The sequence below is a fragment of the Cheilinus undulatus genome, linkage group 5, assembly GCF_018320785.1.
Source record: "Cheilinus undulatus linkage group 5, ASM1832078v1, whole genome shotgun sequence".
Taxonomy (NCBI): Eukaryota; Metazoa; Chordata; class Actinopteri; order Labriformes; family Labridae; genus Cheilinus; species Cheilinus undulatus.
In genome coordinates, this window is record NC_054869.1 from 4412797 (window position 1) to 4430360 (window position 17564).

Genomic DNA, 17564 nt, shown 5'->3' on the forward strand with positions numbered 1-17564 from the left:
GAGGGTGTCAGTGACTGTCTTCTGGACATCTGTCCAGTCTGCAGTCTTCCCCATGATTGTGTAGCCTACTGACCCAGACTGAGAGACCATTTAAAGGCTCAGGAAACCTTTGCAGGTGTTTGGAGTTCATTAGCTGATTAAGGTGTGACACCATGACTTTACAATATTGACCTTTTTCACAACATTTTAATTTTCTGAGACACTGAATTTTGGGTTTTCATTATCTATAAGCCATAATCATCAACATTTCCAGAAATAAAGGCTTGAAATATTTCACTCTATGTGTAATGAGTCTACATAATATACGGGTTTCACTTTCTGAAATGAGTGACAAAAAATATTGAACTTTTTCATGATATTCTCATTTTTTGAGATGTACCTGGATATGGTTCATGTCTGACTAAAGTTCTTTAATCACAGATTAAACCAAATGTTGAAAGGTGAAGACTTTTGTTCAAAATTACATTAGACTTATTTTTTCCTGTTTGTTTTCTGAGTGAGAGATTTTTCCCCTAAAAACAGGAGTGAGACTGTATTTAACATCTCTGCTATGCTCAGTGAGTGTGTGACAGACTGACACAGAGTCAGCAGTGTCACTGAGCACACACAGCTTTCAGGATGAGATAACTGTTTATCAAACATGCTCAGGACTCAGAGGAAAACTTTACGAAAGGAGTGTTGCCTGAAACATGGAGGATGCATATTTATTTTCTCAGTTATAATAATCTAAATCTAACTGAATCATGTGATGGACATGTCTGTGTTTTTAGTTTTAAAGAGTGGTGAGTCTGACTGAAACGGCACAGACATAACAGAGGAGCGAGTTGCTCTGAGACCAAAAAAGTTCGGGGCTTCCATGAAAACATCCGGGGCTAAAGCACATGTAGCCACCCCCTAACTCTGCCGATGGGCTTGGCATGATATGGCTAAGTGATAACAAAGTACCAGTACGGACCGAAACATTGAGAGCTCCTGGTGAGTTTATAAACTCAAATTACTCAAAATGCAGATATCTATACATATCAGAGATACAAATATCTATCCAATAAGATAAACTTGTCTGATGATGCAGGGTTCCTTTTATGGTTGAAAAAGATAGTTTTCATTATTTCATGATGCTGCTACCTCGTAAACACACACATGCTAAAATAACATCAACAGCAAATTTTATAGGTTTGATGTTAAGTTTTTCTGCATCAACAACCTTTTTTTTTGTCTCTACAGAGAGTTGATTGTTGCCTTTTCAAACCCAGTTGATCGTTTCCAGTTAAGGCTCTGATGTTTCCAGAGAAAACATGACGTCTACAGCAGAGGGTGAGTAGTACTACACTTGGACTGGAGCTACAGCAAGAATTTTCTTGATTTTTCTCAAAACGAACCATCTTCTTGACAGATGACCTGTACATCTCAAAAAATGAGAATATTATAAAAAAGTTCAATACTTTTTGTCTCTCATTTCTGAAAGTGAAACCCGTATATTATGTAGACTCATTAAACATAGAGTGAAATATTTCAAGCCTTTATGTCTTGAAATGTTGATGATTATGGCTTATAGATAATGAAAACCCAAAATTCAGTCTCAGAAAATTACAATATTGTGAAAAAGGTCAATATTGTAAAGTCATGGTGTCACACCCTAATCAGCTAATGAACTCCAAACACCTGCAAAGGTTTCCTGAGTCTTTAAATGGTCTCTCAGTCTGGGTCAGTAGGCTACACAATCATGGGGAAGACTGCAGACTGGACAGATGTCCAGAAGACAGTCACTGACACCCTCCACAAGGAGGGTAAGCCACAACGGGTCACTGCTAAAGAAGCTGGTTGTTCACAGAGTGCTGTATCCAAGCACATTCATAGAAAGTAGAGTGGAAGGAAAAAGTGTGGTAGGAAAAGGTGCACCAGCATGAGGGAGAACCACAGCCCTGAGAGGATTGTCAAGCAAAATCCATTTAAGAATTTGGGGGAGCTTCACAAGGACTGGACTGAGGCTGGAGTCAGCGCATCAAGAGCCTCTACGCACAGACCAATCCTAGACAGGGGATACAAATGTGGCATTCCTTGTGTCAATCCACTCCTGAACCAGAGACAACGTCAGAAGCGTCTTACCTGGGCTGTGGAGAAAAAGAACTGGACTGTGGTCCAAAGTCCTCTTTTCAGATGAAAGTACATTTTGCATGTCATTTGGAAATCAAGGTCCCAGAGTCTGGAGGAAGAGTGGAGAGGACCAGAATCCACGTTGTTTGAAGTCCAGTGTGAAGTTTCCACAGTCAGTGATGATTTGGGCTGCCATGGCATCTGCTGGTGTTGGTCCACTGGGTTTTCTGAAGTCCACAGTCAACGCAGCCATCTACCAGGACATTTTAGAGACCTTCATGCTTCCTTCTGCTGACAAGCTTTATGGAGATGCTGATTTCATTTTCCAGCAGGACTTGGCACCTGCCCACACTGCCAAAGGTACCAAAAGCTGGTTCAATGACTATGGTGTTACTGTGCTTGATTCTGACCTGAACCCCATAGAGAATCTATGGGGTATTGTCAAGAGGAAGATGAGAGACACCAGACCCAACAATGCAGATGACCTGAAGGCCACTATCAAAGCAACCTGGGCTTCCATTACACCTGAGCAGTGCCACAGGCTGATCGCCTCCATGCCACGCCGCATTGATGCAGTAATTCATGCAAAAGGAGGCCCACCCAAGTATTGAAGGCATAGAAATCAATATACTTTTCAGAAGCCTGACATTTCTGTTTAAAATATCCTTTTTATTGATCTTATGTAATATTCTAATTTTCTGAGGCAATGAATTTTGGTTTTCATATCTGTGAGCCATAATCATCAACATTTCAAGAAGTAAACGCTTGAAATATTTCACTCTATGTGTGATGAGTCTATGTAATAAATGGGTTTCACTTTCTGAAACAAGTGACAAAAAATATTGAACTTTTTCATGATATTCTAATTTTTTGAGATGTTCCTGTAAGTGACCAACTGTGGGGGAGGGGTTTGGCTGCAGCCCTACAGACCTCTTATCTCCCATAGACATATTTATAGGCGGATCCCAAGTCATTTGATTAACAGTCCTCAGCCTTTGCTCAAACTGAAAGTAGTTTCTGATCCACCATCTTAAAGACCGCCCCAAAGACTTTTTTTTATAAAATTAATATTCAATTACAAACATTTGGCATCAGAAAAACAACAAACAACATCAGCAGCAAGGCACAGTCATGAAAAAGTACAGTAATGACAGGATAAAACAACAAGAATAAGAACTGAAACAAATAATTAGGATGATTAAAAAATAACAAAGAAAGAACAAAACAAAATTAATAAATGAATAAAAAATGAATAAGAAAATATGAAATTCAAGTATATTCTTGTCCAAGAGTTTACTAGAGGTCATCATATATTTTCAGTTCATCATAAGCACTGAGAGGAGACATTGCAAGCTTTTCTTTCATCAGTTTTAAGGCATCAAGGTGATTGTCCAGAAGACTTCTTCTAAGGACAGTGAAGAAGGGTTTCATTTTCTTCCATTTACATGTGTGGATGAAAAATTTTTCCAGGAGTATCAGATTGTTCATCATTCAGTCACTTTGGTTGTCCTTTAAATGTATACCAAAGACAACACTGTCTCTTGTGAGAGGATCCAGTGATGAGATCTTGGTCAATATCCAGTCCTGTAGATCCTCCCAAAATGTTTTTGATTACACACAGTAGAAAAACAGATGTTCTGTTGTTTCAGTGTCCCTGTTACAGAAGATGTTGTTTTTATTATCAATATTAAATCTTATTCTTAACAGTTCATTGGATGGATAAATATTATTCAGAATTTTAAAATGCACTTCTTTTGTTTTAGGACTTAAAAGATATTTGATATAGTTTGTTCTCCATTTTTTAACATCTGATTCTGAAAACAGCTGTTTAATGGAGTTTCTGTTTGGTTTCACTGGGATCAGTGTATCAGTTATATAGTTTCATACCTTTTTGTTCATTTTCACTCCAGTCTGGAAGTCATGATCATTTATTTTAAGTGGAGGTAGATTTATAATACATGACTGTTTGTCAATATTTTGTATTAAAAGTTTGACTGAATTGGGTATTGCTTTGATTACTTTGTCAAATTCAGAACGAGTTAAAAGCTTTCATAAGATAACCAGAGTCCCTGGTCATCAGATAAATGAGTTACTGACCAGATATTTTTATCCATCCAGTGTTGTAAGTACAGGGATTTTCTTTTGCACAGTATGTATCTGTTGTTCCAAATAGGGGTCTGATGTGGAGAAAAGTTGTGTGTGTACATGAGTTTCCAGCATAATAGTTCTGTTTGTGAAAATGAGACAGCTTGACCGGCAGTTTTTCAACTTGGAAGTCACATTTAAGGACAAACTCTATACCACCTAGTTTTTTGAAAAGACATTTAGGGAGGCAATACCAGATGGAGTTCTGGTTAAGCAAAAAGGATTTTAACCAATTTAAATTTAACATAGCATTTAGGCATTTTAAAATCGATTGCTTGCAGGCCACCATCTTCATAGCTTTTAGCTAGTTCTGACTTCTTCACGTAATGAACTCTGTTTTTCCAGATGAAATTAAAGTGCAGTTGGTTAATGGCTTTTATAAATTTGTTGAGAATAGCCATTGAATATGCAGGATAAATGCATCTTACTAAGGATTCCCTTTCAGTGAGGTATAGTATGTCCTACCAAAAACTGTCAGATCTCTTTGTAACCACATGTTCAGTTTGGATTTGCATTCATCAGTTTTTTTCTGTTATGTTTAGGGTTTCACTCATTACTTTATCTTTTGTTACATGAACTCCAAGATATTCACTGAAGATTTGATAGGAATGTTACAGCCTTCTGTAAGGTTAAAGTCATGAATGGCCGGGAGGACTTCCGGTCAGCGAAGAAGATGGCAGCATAAAATTTTTCTCCCGATAGCTAGCTTTAAACAAACTCCCAGTAATCCATTTAAAAACTTGTTAAGCAGATTCAATGAGCGGGGAAGTTGAAACCAGAGGTAAGAAGAAACGTGAGCAAGAGAAAGGTCATTATTCTGACACAATGGACCAGTCCGAAGACAAACGGGAGCAACTTGCTAATGCTAACCAGCTAGATGTGACCATGCGCTCGGGGCTCGAGGCAATTAGCAAAGAGATACGCGACCTCCAAACCGAAATGAAAAAGGACTTGACCGACCTCAAAGAACAAGTCACAAAGGACGTCAAACGAGAAATCAGTGAATTAAAACAGGAAATATACCAACAGCTCTCGGCTAACACAAAAACTTTACAAGCACATGGAACTCAAATCGCCGAAGCAGAGGACCGCATCACTGAAATGGAGACATGGAATGTGGAGGTAAAGGAGGCTCTCTGTAAATCACTTAAAGAACAGAAAATACTACAAGACAAACTGAACGATGTCGAGGGGAGGAGCAGAAGGAATAACATTCGCATCTTTGGAATACCCGAGGGTAAAGAAGGGGACTCAGCTTCCGCCTATATCCAACAGTTACTCATTACGGAGCTTTCCTTGCCACCTGACATCAACCTGCAGATACAGCGAGCGCATAGAGCGCTGGCCCAAAAACCGGGCAGCAACTCACCACCGAGGTCCATGGTGGTCAATTGTCTGGAATATACTGTTAAGGAGAAGGTCCTGAGAAAAGCCTGGCAAAAGAAAATTAATGTAGAGGGGAAGGAACTAATATTTGACCATGACTATGCAACCGATGTAGTTCAGAAACGAAAGGCTTACAGCGGGATCAAGAAAGTGTTGAAGGAGAGGGGGATCCGATTTCAGACTCCTCTTACTAAGATGAGAATTCACTGGGACACTGGACCGAAGTTGTACGAATCCGCACAAGAGGCAGCACGTGACCTGAGGAAACGGGGACATGCCGTGGAGCTGCCCAAACACACCTCTGTGGATCATGATGCAACGCTGGAGCGGCTGCACCAGGGGCTGCCATGGCAACGAGTCGGTGAGAGAGGAGGAGACGGAGCAGCGCGGCACGCGAAGCAAAAGTTACAGGAGTTTGAACGGATCTCCACCTGATAAACACTCTCCCCCACGTATGTACTATATCCCAGCCTCTTAGACATTATTCTTTCACTCGTCTTCACCTATTTTTATTTTCAATGAGGCTGTATACAAACAAAATAAGCGGCTATTTGGAAAGACCTCTTCAAATTTTACAATCAGTCTATCGGGAAAGTTTAAGAGATATAAAACGTTGGACAAGTAGTTATGTGTGAAAGTTTTTTTTCCCACAACTGCTGAAGGGCCCTCATCCATCATGAGGATTTCCCCTCTACCCGCCAACGGGGTTATGGGTTGGCAGCAAAGCACCCTTTTTTGGAAGTCATCCGTTTTTGTGTTTTTGTTTGGGGTTTATGAGCCAGTTGTTCAGGCCTATTTGGTTAGTTTTTTTCAGGGACTATACTGTCGGACATTGTACAAGAAAAATGGCACTTAACAGAGTGAAAGTGGTGTCACTCAATGTGAATGGTCTGAATAATGCTATTAAGAGGAAAAAGGTACTCTCTGAACTTAAAAAAGGAAAGCCTCATATTTTGTTTTTACAAGAAACAAAGCTGAATCAACAAGAACATGAAAAATTTAAACAGTTGGGTTACAAGAAAACTTTTTACAGCTTCAATATTCCTAATAACAAGCGGGGGGTTGCAATCCTTATACCAAATTCTGTACAGTTTGAAGATTATAAGCAAATTAATGATAAAAATGGGAGGTATGTTGTAGTTAAAGGCAAACTACAGAATGAGATAGTAACACTGGTCAATGTATATGCCCCCCCAGAAAGTAAAAAAAGTTTTTTCAAATCCTTGTTTAATCTTATAGCATTAGAATCTGAAGGTATCTTGATATGTGGAGGCGATTTTAATGTGACATTACAGCATAGTTTGGACACTACAAGTTCTCGTTGTGACAAAAAACATTTATCAAAGTTTATCAATATAACATTGCAGGAAATGGGAATGTTGGATGTTTGGAGGGATTTACACCCACTGGAAAGAGACTACATGCATTATTCAGGGTCTCACTTGGTCTACTCCAGAATTGACTATTTTTTTATAAATGCTGTAGACAGGTACAGGGTGGAGAAATGCGAGATTGGGGTAGTGAGTATCTCAGACCATAGTCCGGTATCTCTGATAATTAATTTGAATGAAAGGAAACGAAACACTTTGTGGAGGTTGAATGTGGGTATTCTGAACAACATGACAATAGTGGAACAAATAAGGGCAGATATTAAAAGCTATATAGAGGAAAATGATAATGGGGAGGTGGATCCGGTCATACTCTGGGATGCTTTAAAAGCAGTATTACGTGGAAAATTGATTGCCTTAACCTCTGCACAGAAGAAGGCAAAATATACCAAATATAATCAACAAGTGAGAATTCTGAAGGAATTAGAAAAGCAACATAAAAAATATCAAGATCCTGAAATATACAGACAAATTAAGAAAGCAAGACAGGAGATTGATGACATTCTCAGAGAGGAGATGGAAAAGAAAGCTAGATTTCTAAAACAAACATATTACGAATCCGGTCCAAAAAGTACTAAACTATTGGCAAGAAGACTACGCAAACAACAATCTGCTAATACCATCAATAAAATAAGAGACCCTAAAAGCTGCCAATTAACCTATGAACCTGAGGAAATATTGAATGTATTTAAAGATTATTATAAAAAGCTTTATTCAAAGCCTTTATCAGCTGATGAGAACACTATTAGAAATTTTCTCAACACACTGGATCTGCCATCTATTGGTGAGACGCAGAACAACATTGTAACTTCGGAAATAAGAAAAGAAGAAATACTAGATGCGATCAATAGAACAAAGGCCAATAAATCTCCGGGTAGTGACGGGTCCCCGTCTGAGCTGTATAAAATATTTAAAAAAGAATTAACTCCTCTACTTTTGTCATCTTTCAACTGGACGCTGAAGGAGGGAGGGGTACCTCCATCATGGCAGGAGGCAATTATTTCACTCATCCCAAAGGAAGGCAAGGATAGAGAACAATGCAGCAACTTTTGTCCAATCTCAATCCTAAATGTTGATTATAAAATCTACACTTCATTTCTTTGTAAAAGATTAGAGACCTTTATCCCTGAGTTAATTGATGAGGATCAAACTGGGTTTATTAAAGGACGTCAGACCCAAGACAACGTCAGAAGGACACTCCACATTTTAAATCACATACAAAAAAAGGGTGTTGAAGCCATGGTAATCAGCCTTGATGCAGAAAAGGCATTCGATAGTGTTAGTTGGGCATTTTTATATTTAACACTGGAAAAATTTGGTTTCAATGAAAAGTCAATACAAAACATTAAAAATATATATCAAGAACCAACTGCAAGAATAAAAGTCAATGGTCATCTATTGGAAAGGATAGAATTAGAAAGAGGCACTAGACAGGGCTGCTGTCTGAGTCCTATACTCTTCGCCCTCTAAATAGAGCCATTAGCACAAGCCATCCGACAAAATGTTAGTTTAGAGGGATTGAGAATTGGGAACGAAAAGCATATAATTGGCCTCTTCGCAGATGATGTAATTATTTTTTTTAATCCATCCAGAAAAAGGATTCCCCTTGCTGATGAATTTTCTTAAGGTTTATGGATTTTACTCAGGATATAGGATTAATGTAACAAAAACACAGGTATTGACATTTAACTATTCCCCATCTCAAGAAATTAAAGACACATTTAACTTTAATTGGAACTGTAAAACAATGAAATATCTTGGAGCCACAATAACTAAGAGACTTGACAAATTATATGAAGCAAACTACAATGTGATTGAACAAAACATACAAAGGGATTTACAAAGGTGGTCGACTTTCCCTCTAGATTTTAATTCTAGAATTAAGGTAGTTAAAATGAATGTCATCCCAAGGTTGCTGTACCTGTTTCAATGTTTACCAATAATGATACCACAGAGCAAATTTTACACCTGGGACAAAAACATATCAAGATTCATATGGAATGGCAAAAAATCGAGAATGAAATATTCAAGTCTTCAACTCCCTAAGAGTAGGGGGGGGATGTCCCTGTCTAATTTGCAAGAGTATTTCTACTCAGCACAGTTGAGGCCACTGACTTGTTGGTGCATATCTGAATATGAAGCCAGGTGGAAGGATATAGAAATGATGGACATGGATTTACAGATTCCAGCCTTGATAGGTAATGGAGAACGGACAGAAATTACAAAACATGGAATAGATCCAATGACACACTTTACACTGGACGTTTGGGATAAGGTCATAAAGAAATACAAACTACAAACAGAGAGAAAGATATTGAATTGGGTTGCATATGATCCAAATTTCATACCAGGTAAATACGACTCAAGATTCAAACAGTGGACAACAAAAGGAATTACGGCTCTCTGTACCATTTTAAAACATGGGGAATGTATGAGTTTTCATGAATTACAAAAGAAATTTGGACTAGAAAAGGAAGATTTCTTTAGATATCTACAGATTCGACATTATGTCTTGAAAGAAGTCAAAGCTGATCCCAAAAAGGAATTGAACGGCATAATCCAAATTATAGTTGATGCCTATCATCAGGGGAAATCTTGTATCATCTCTGCTTTTTATAAGGCATTTGGGGAAAACAGAACAGTTACGACACTGTACATTAAAAACAAATGGGAACTAGAATTAAAGACAATGATATCAGATGAGGATTGGTATAGAATGTGTATGACACAATGCACAACCACAAGCTCACAAATTTGGAGAGAGTTTGCGTGGAAGAACCTCGCCAGGTTTTTCATAACGCCACAGATTAAGAGCAGGCAGCTAAAGACCTCCCAACCATGCTGGAGGTTATGTGGAGACCAAGAAAGCAACCATACACGTGTTCTGGAGCTGTTCTGTTTTAAAACCTTTCTGGAATTCTGTAAATACTACTGTGAGTACTATAATGGGTTATGATATCCCAAATAGTTGTGTTGTCATGTACCTTGGAAACATCGAAGAAACTGTGGGAAAAAATGATCGATACTTGTTCAAAGTCCTAATGGTGGCCTGTAAAAAAGCTATAACTAGAAACTGGTACAAAGCTGAATCTCCAAAGAAAGAACACTGGTTGGAAATTATACAGGATATATATGCAATGGAAAAGTTGACACACCAACTAAAATTCAAAGGAAATGAACATGAACAGACCTGGAGGAAATGGACTATGTACATTGAAAGTGATGCCAAAGTCTGATTTGTCTATGTAGGATTGAGAAGATTACCTGCAGTGTCCCTGGAAACTTTTGTGTTTATGTTGATTTTTCTCTGGAAATGCATTGTGTTGTTTATGTTGTTGGAAAATGAGGAAAAATAAAGTTATAAAAAAAAAAAAAAAGTCATGAATGGCCATCGGTTCACATTTACTGTGATTCAGTTTTAAGCCTAAAGCTTTAGAGAACTTTTCAACTGACTCAAAGATTTTAGGAATCTAATCTAGATTTTTCAAAAAGATTATGGTGCCATCAGCTAAATAGCTAACAACTAACTGGTTTCCACTAATGTTCAATTTCTCAGTGTCTGAATTCTTAATTAGCACTGCTAATAATTCTGCTGGCAGAATGAATTGGAATGGGGAGATGTTGCAACAAAAAAAAAAAAAATAACAGCAAAGAAAAATGAGCTTTTCATGATATTTTATTTTTCCTAACCTTAACCTTTATTTAGATGCACCTGTCTATGTACATTTACATATATTATCTTTTTCAAGATGTCAAATTTATAAACATAAGTTTGACTGTATTGGTATTAAAGACCATAATCACTCATAATTACATTCACCTGTTTCCAATCATAGGTGGCCTGTTTCCTCTGAGGCGCAGTCGCAGTCTTAACTGGCTGCCACCATCCAGTGAGTGAGACTTTCTTCGTGTGATGTGACAATCTGTGTTAACAGTATTTTGTCAGTAATATCTGTACTTAGAGGAGATGAATGTTAACCAAGTTTAAGAAAACCTGCATTAAAATGTCTCCATGGTTAGTTAAACAGATTAAATTGTGATTTTGCTAAACTGTTTATAATTACAGAACATATTTTACTGTTTATATAAACAAAACGTGCGTGTCGCTCTGTGCTGCTAATTTTGTAGGGTTGTTACTAGAGATGTTCCAAAACTGTTTTTTCCTGATACAGATTCTTATAACAAAGTGTTGAGTATCGGCCGATACCCAGTACTGATCTGATACCAGTGTAGACTTTCTGGTCTGACTGTGCAGTCTAGCAAATTATTTTAGACCTATATTTGACTCAGAACATGGATCAACAAATAGAATCATAATGTACAGCATCTCTGTGACCCTAATTTTTTTTTCTGCTGTTTATTGAATTTTACTGCTAAATATTAAAATATTAATACAGGGGGCTGCATCTCAGGCTCTCTCTCTCCATCATTCTCCATTCAGGTAGCATGATGTGATTACTGAACAGCCTGCCATTGGCTGACAGACCCTCACACAGGGAAAACAATATGACGGTTAGCATTCAAGCTACCGGTAATAAATGGGTTATCAGGTTTACTGGTGTGGATTTAATCATTAGAGTCCCCAAAAGTCACACGAGTTCCAGGCTCGCTAAAAAAGATGCTGCCACAAGGGATTCAAAGGCATCAATAGCATCAATGGGACAGCACAACAGCTAGCTTCAAGAGGAAAAACAAGTAAGGGACGATGATCTATGGTTCAAAAGTTATGTAACTTTTGATAAACTGTGTCACTTCTTGTTGTGTATGACAGCGCCGGTCTGGAAGGCATTTTAACAATCACATTTAGAGAAAAACTGTCAGGCAGCCTCCATTCTTTGCTGCTGCAGTGGATCCTTTGGTTCTGCTCTAAAAATGGTAGCTTGTGCATTGTTTTTTTTTTCTGGCAGTGAAGAAGAATTAATTTTATTGCGATAAGAATAAGATTAAGCGTTCATGTCAGTTGAAGGGGTATCCCAATTCTCTTTTGAATCCAGGGGTAAGGAGTTTTGCTTAAGCAAAAATGATTTTAACCAATTTAAATTTAACATAGCATTTAGGCATTTTAAAATCGATTGCTTGCAGGCCACCATCTTCATAGCTTTTAGCTAGCTCTGACTTCTTCATGTAATGAACTCTGTTTTTCCAGATGAAATTAAAGTGCAGTTGGTTAATGGCTTTTATAAATTTGTTGAGAATAGCCATTGAATATGCAGGATAAATGCATCTTACTAAGGATTCCCTTTCAGTGAGGTATAGTATGTCCTACCAAAAACTGTCAGATCTCTTTGTAACCAAATGTTCAGTTTGGATTTGCATTCATCAGTTTTTTCTGTAATGTTTAGGGTTTCACTCATTACTTTATCTTTTGTTACATGAACTCCAAGATATTCACTGAAGATTTGATAGGAATGTTACAGGCTTCTGTAAGGTTAAAGTCATGAATGGCCATTGGTTCACATTTACTGTGATTCAGTTTTAAGCCTAAAGCTTTAGAGAACTTTTCAATTGACTCAAAGATTTTAGGAATCTAATCTAGATTTTTCAAAAAGATTATGGTGCCATCAGCTAAATGGCTAACAACTAATTGGTTTCCACTAATGTTCAATTTCTCAGTGTCTGAATTCTTAATTAGAACTGCTAATAATTCTGCTGGCAGAATGAATTGGAATGGGGAGATGTTGCAACAAAAAAAAAAAATAACAGCAAAGAAAAATGAACTTTTCATGATATTTTATTTTTCCTAACCTTAACCTTTATTTAGATGCACCTGTTTATGTACATTTACATATATTATCTTTTTCAAGATGTCAAATTTATAAACATAAGTTTGACTGTATTGGTATTAAAGACCATAATCACTCATAATTACATTCACCTGTTTTCCAATCATAGGTGGCCTGTTTCCTCTGAGGCGCAGTCGCAGTCTTAACTGGCTGCCACCATCCAGTGAGTGAGACTTTCTTCATGTGATGTGACAATCTGTGTTAACAGTATTTTGTCAGTAATATCTGTACTTAGAGGAGATGAATGTTAACCAGTTTTAAAAATAACTGCATTAAAATGTCTCTATGGTTAGTTAAACAGATTAAATTGTGATTTTGCTAAACTGTTTATAATTACAGAACATATTTTACTGTTTATATAAACAAAACGTGTGTATCGCTCTGTGCTGCTAATTTTGTAGGGTTGTTACTAGAGATGTTCCAAAACTGTTTTTTCCTGATACAGATTCTCATAACAAGGTGTTGAGTATCGGCCGATACCCAGTACTGATCTGATACCAGTGTAGACTTTCTGGTCTGACTGTGCAGTCTAGCAAATTATTTTAGACCTATATTTGACTCAGAACATGGATCAACAAATAGAATCATAATGTACAGCATCTCTGTGACCCTAATTTTTTTTCTGCTGTTTATTGAATTTTACTGCTAAATATTAAAATAATAATACAGGGGGCTGCATCTCAGGCTCTCTCTCTCCATTATGCTCCATTCAGGTAGCATGATTACTGAACAGCCTGCCATTGGCTGACAGACCCTCACACAGGGAAAACAATATGACGGTTAGCATTCAAGCTACCGGTAATAAATGGGTTATCAGGTTTACTGGTGTGGATTTAATCATTAGAGTCCCCAAAAGTCACACGAGTTCCAGGCTCGCTAAAAAAGATGCTGCCACAAGGGATTCAAAGGCATCAATAGCATCAATGGGACAGCACAACAGCTAGCTTCAAGAGGAAAAACAAGTAAGGGACGATGATCTGTGGTTCAAAAGTTATGTAACTTTTGATAAACTGTGTCACTTCTTGTTATGTATGACAGCGCCGGTCTGGAAGGCATTTTAACAATCACATTTAGAAAAAGAATTGTCGGGCAGTCTCCATTCTTTGCTGCTGCAGTGGATCCTTTGGTCCTGCATAAAAATGGTAGCTTGTGCATTGTTTTTTTTTTTCTGGCAGTGAAGAAGAATTCATTTTATTGCGCTAAGAATAAGATTAAGCGTTCATGTCAGTTGAAGGGGTATCCCAATTCTCTTTTGAATCCCTCCTAAATGATTACATTAAATACAACAGTTGTGTTTTCTCAGATATTCAGTCTTTAGCTACTAGGGATGGGAGTTTGTTGTATTTTTCAGTATGTACACGTGTAAACCAGGGCTATTAACAGTGTGAATACATGGAGAAGATCAACACATAAACCAGATGGTGGGAGCTTTATTACCATTTCTGATGATGCGCTGTTTATCAACAATGATGATCAGCAATGAAGTGACGTCTCATTTCTGAAAGGTCACATTATTTGACTTTTCCAGGCTTTTCTAACAAAAATATGTGCCCCTGGCCTGTCCACAATCCCATTAAGAATAAAAAACATCAATTCCTTCCACCCTCTCTTTCTCCACCTTTCAGAAAACGTATGCCGAAACAAGCTGTTCTCAGATATTCCCTTCATGATGTCATGTGGGGAGTTAGCCCAGCCCCCAGGTTTGGTTGGCCCTCCTCACTTGGGAGAAAGTTCTGCCCTCCTCTCCTGATCCTCCTCTCAGCTGGCAGTTGAGAGGAGGATCGGGAGAGCCACATCCATTTCCTGAGAGGGGAGTAGCCAGGGGTGGAGTCAGATAGCTCAGTAACATTTAAAGCCACAGACACAGAAACAGCTCATTCTGAGCAGGGCTGAAACAGAGGGGTTTTTAGACATGCAAAAGTCCAATACTGGAATGTTTTTTTTTTCAGCAACAGACTTTACAGGCATGTTTTGGGGTCCTCTGAGACCAAAATAAACTTGTCTTAAATGGGTCAAATATGTGACCTGTAAGGGAAGGTTTTCACCCCTACCTCTTACCACCCTGTTTCAATGTCCAAAGGGAATGGGTAGACGAAGGGTTAAGGGGTAGAAATGGGATTGGCACTAAGCGTGGCTAAACGAAGCAAAACATAAAGTCAAACAAAACAGTAACAGATCAGCACATGAACTTGTGTTCTTGCCGATACCAATACCTGCACTTTAAGCAGTACCGAACGTATTTCCAATACTGCTATCGGAATTGGAACAACTCTAGTTGTTACATCAAACTTGGTCCACTAATTCAAATGTGACTTCATACTGATAACTGTGGTGACTTCAGTTACAAAAATCACCATATGAAAATTTCATATTACTACATCTCTAGCATGAAGGCAGCCACACTCTTGATATTTATCTTAATGCAACTTTCAGTAATTGCAGATGTGAGTAAATCTTTTGACATCTTTGTTTTTCAACAGTGTCAGAGCTGAGGGTTGTTCTACTGGGGAACAGCTGGTCTGAGAAGAGTTCAGTGGGGAATTTCATCCTGGGAGAGACTGTGTTCAACACTCAGGAAGAACCAGATAGATGTCTCAGATTCAGCAGGACAGTGAAGGGGAATGAAGTAGTTCTTATCAACACCCCAGATCTGATGAAACACAGCCTATCTCAAACAAGGCTAACAAGTTATATAGAAAACTGTGTGAGACTCTGTGATCCTGGACCTCATGTGTTCCTGCTGGTTTTACAATCTGAAGACTTCACTGAGGAATGCAAAGACCGTCTCTGCAGAGTCCTTGACACTTTCAGTGATCGATCATTTGATCATTCATTCTTACTGATATCAGCACTGAGAGAGCAGAGTCTGGGTTTAAAGAAACCTTACAACTCACCTCATCCATTGGCAGACATGATCAAAAAGTGTAAATACAGATACTTGGAGAGAGAAAACCTTGAACTTTCAGAGCTGTTGACACGTTTGGGTCAACTTGTAAAGGAAAACAATGAAGATCATGTCAGATGTGAGACTTTTGAGGAAAGAACTGCTGCATTAACAGGTCATGGTCAGAGCTCCTACCAAAAGGAAACTCATAGTTCTCTTACAGATAAAATTGAGGCTGCTGGTAAGTACAGAAATAATCATGACATGAGTGAAAACCTTATACAGAAAAATCTTTCTTTACATATGGAGTGAAGCTAAAAATTATTGTGGTCTTCTTTTCACAGGAATAATTCATCCACAAAATGTGGTCCCACAAGGAAAATCCCAGGGTCAGGGTGAGTAAAACTATTACAGTCTTAGTCATATGCTGGTGAATGGATTTGTGCTTAAATGTTTTCTTCATCATGAACCCAAAGACAATATTTTTGTTAAATATAAATATATATCACATATACTCTATATTGCCAAAAGTATTCACTCACCCACCCAAATAATAGAAATCAGGTGTTCCAATCACTTCCATGGCCACAGGTGTATAAAATCAAGCACCTAGGCATGCAGACTGTTTCTACAAACATTTGTGAAAGAATGGCTCGCTCTCAGGAGCTCAGTGAATTCCAGTGTGGTACTGTGATAGGATGCCACCTGTGCAACAAGTCCAGTGGTGAAATTTCCTGGCTCCTAAATATTCCACAGTCAACTGTCAGTGGTATTATAACAAAGTGGAAGCCATTGGGAACGACAGCATCTCAGCCACCAAGTGGTAGGCCACGTAAAATGACAGAGTCAGCAGATGTTGAGGCACATAGTGCGCAGAGGTCACCAACTTTCTGCAGAGTCAGTGGCTACAGACCTCCAAACTTCATGTAGCCTTCAGATTAGCTCAAAAACAGTGTGTAGAGAGCTTCATGGTTTGAGTTTCCATGGCCGAGCAGCTGCATCCAAGCCATACATCACCAAGTGCAATGCAAAGTGTTGGATGCAGTGGTGTAAAGCACGCCGCCACTGGACTCTAGAGCAGTGGAGATGCGTTCTCTGGCGTAACAAATTGCGCTTCTCCATCTGGCAATCTGATGGACGAGTCTGGGTTTGGTGGTTGCCAGGAGAATGGTACTTGTCTGACTGCATTGTGCCAAGTGTAAAGTTTGGTGGAGGGGGGATTATGGTGTGGGCTTGTTTTTTCAGGAGCTGGGCTTGGCCCCTTAGTTCCAGTGAAAGGAACTCTGAATGCTTCAGCATACCAAGAGATTTTGGACAATTTCATGCTCCCATCTTTGTGGGAACAGTTTGGGGATGGCCCCTTCCTGTTCCAACATGACTGTGCACCAGTGCACAAAGCAAGGTCCATAAAGACATGGATGAGAGAGTTTGGTGAGGATGAACTTGACTGGCCTGCACAGAGTCCTGACCTCAACCTGATAGACCACCTTTGGGATGAATTAGAGTGGAGACTGAGAGCCAGGCCTTCTCGTCCAACATCAGTGTGTGACCTCACAAATGTGCTCCTGGAAGAATGGTCAAAAATTCCCATAAACACACCCCTAAACCTTGTGAAAAGCCTTCCCAGAAGAGTTGAAGCTGTTATAGCTGCAAAGGGTGGACTTACGTCATATTAAACCCTATGGATTAAGAATGGGATGTCACTTAAATTCATATGCGAGTCAAGGCAGGTGAGCATATACTTTTGGCAATATAGTGTTATATATAAAGGTACATCTAAAAAAAATTAGAATATCATGAAAAAGTTCAATATTTTTTGTCTCTCATGTCAGAAAGTGAAACCCATATATTATATAGACTCATTACACATAAGAGTGAAATATT

The 17564-nt window shown here is 38.5% G+C and overlaps 1 pseudogene; it reads left to right on the top strand.

Moving 5' to 3' along the window:
- Positions 1 to 665: 665 nt before the first annotated feature.
- Positions 666 to 17564, top strand: part of LOC121509514 — a 32460-nt pseudogene continuing 15561 nt past the window's right edge.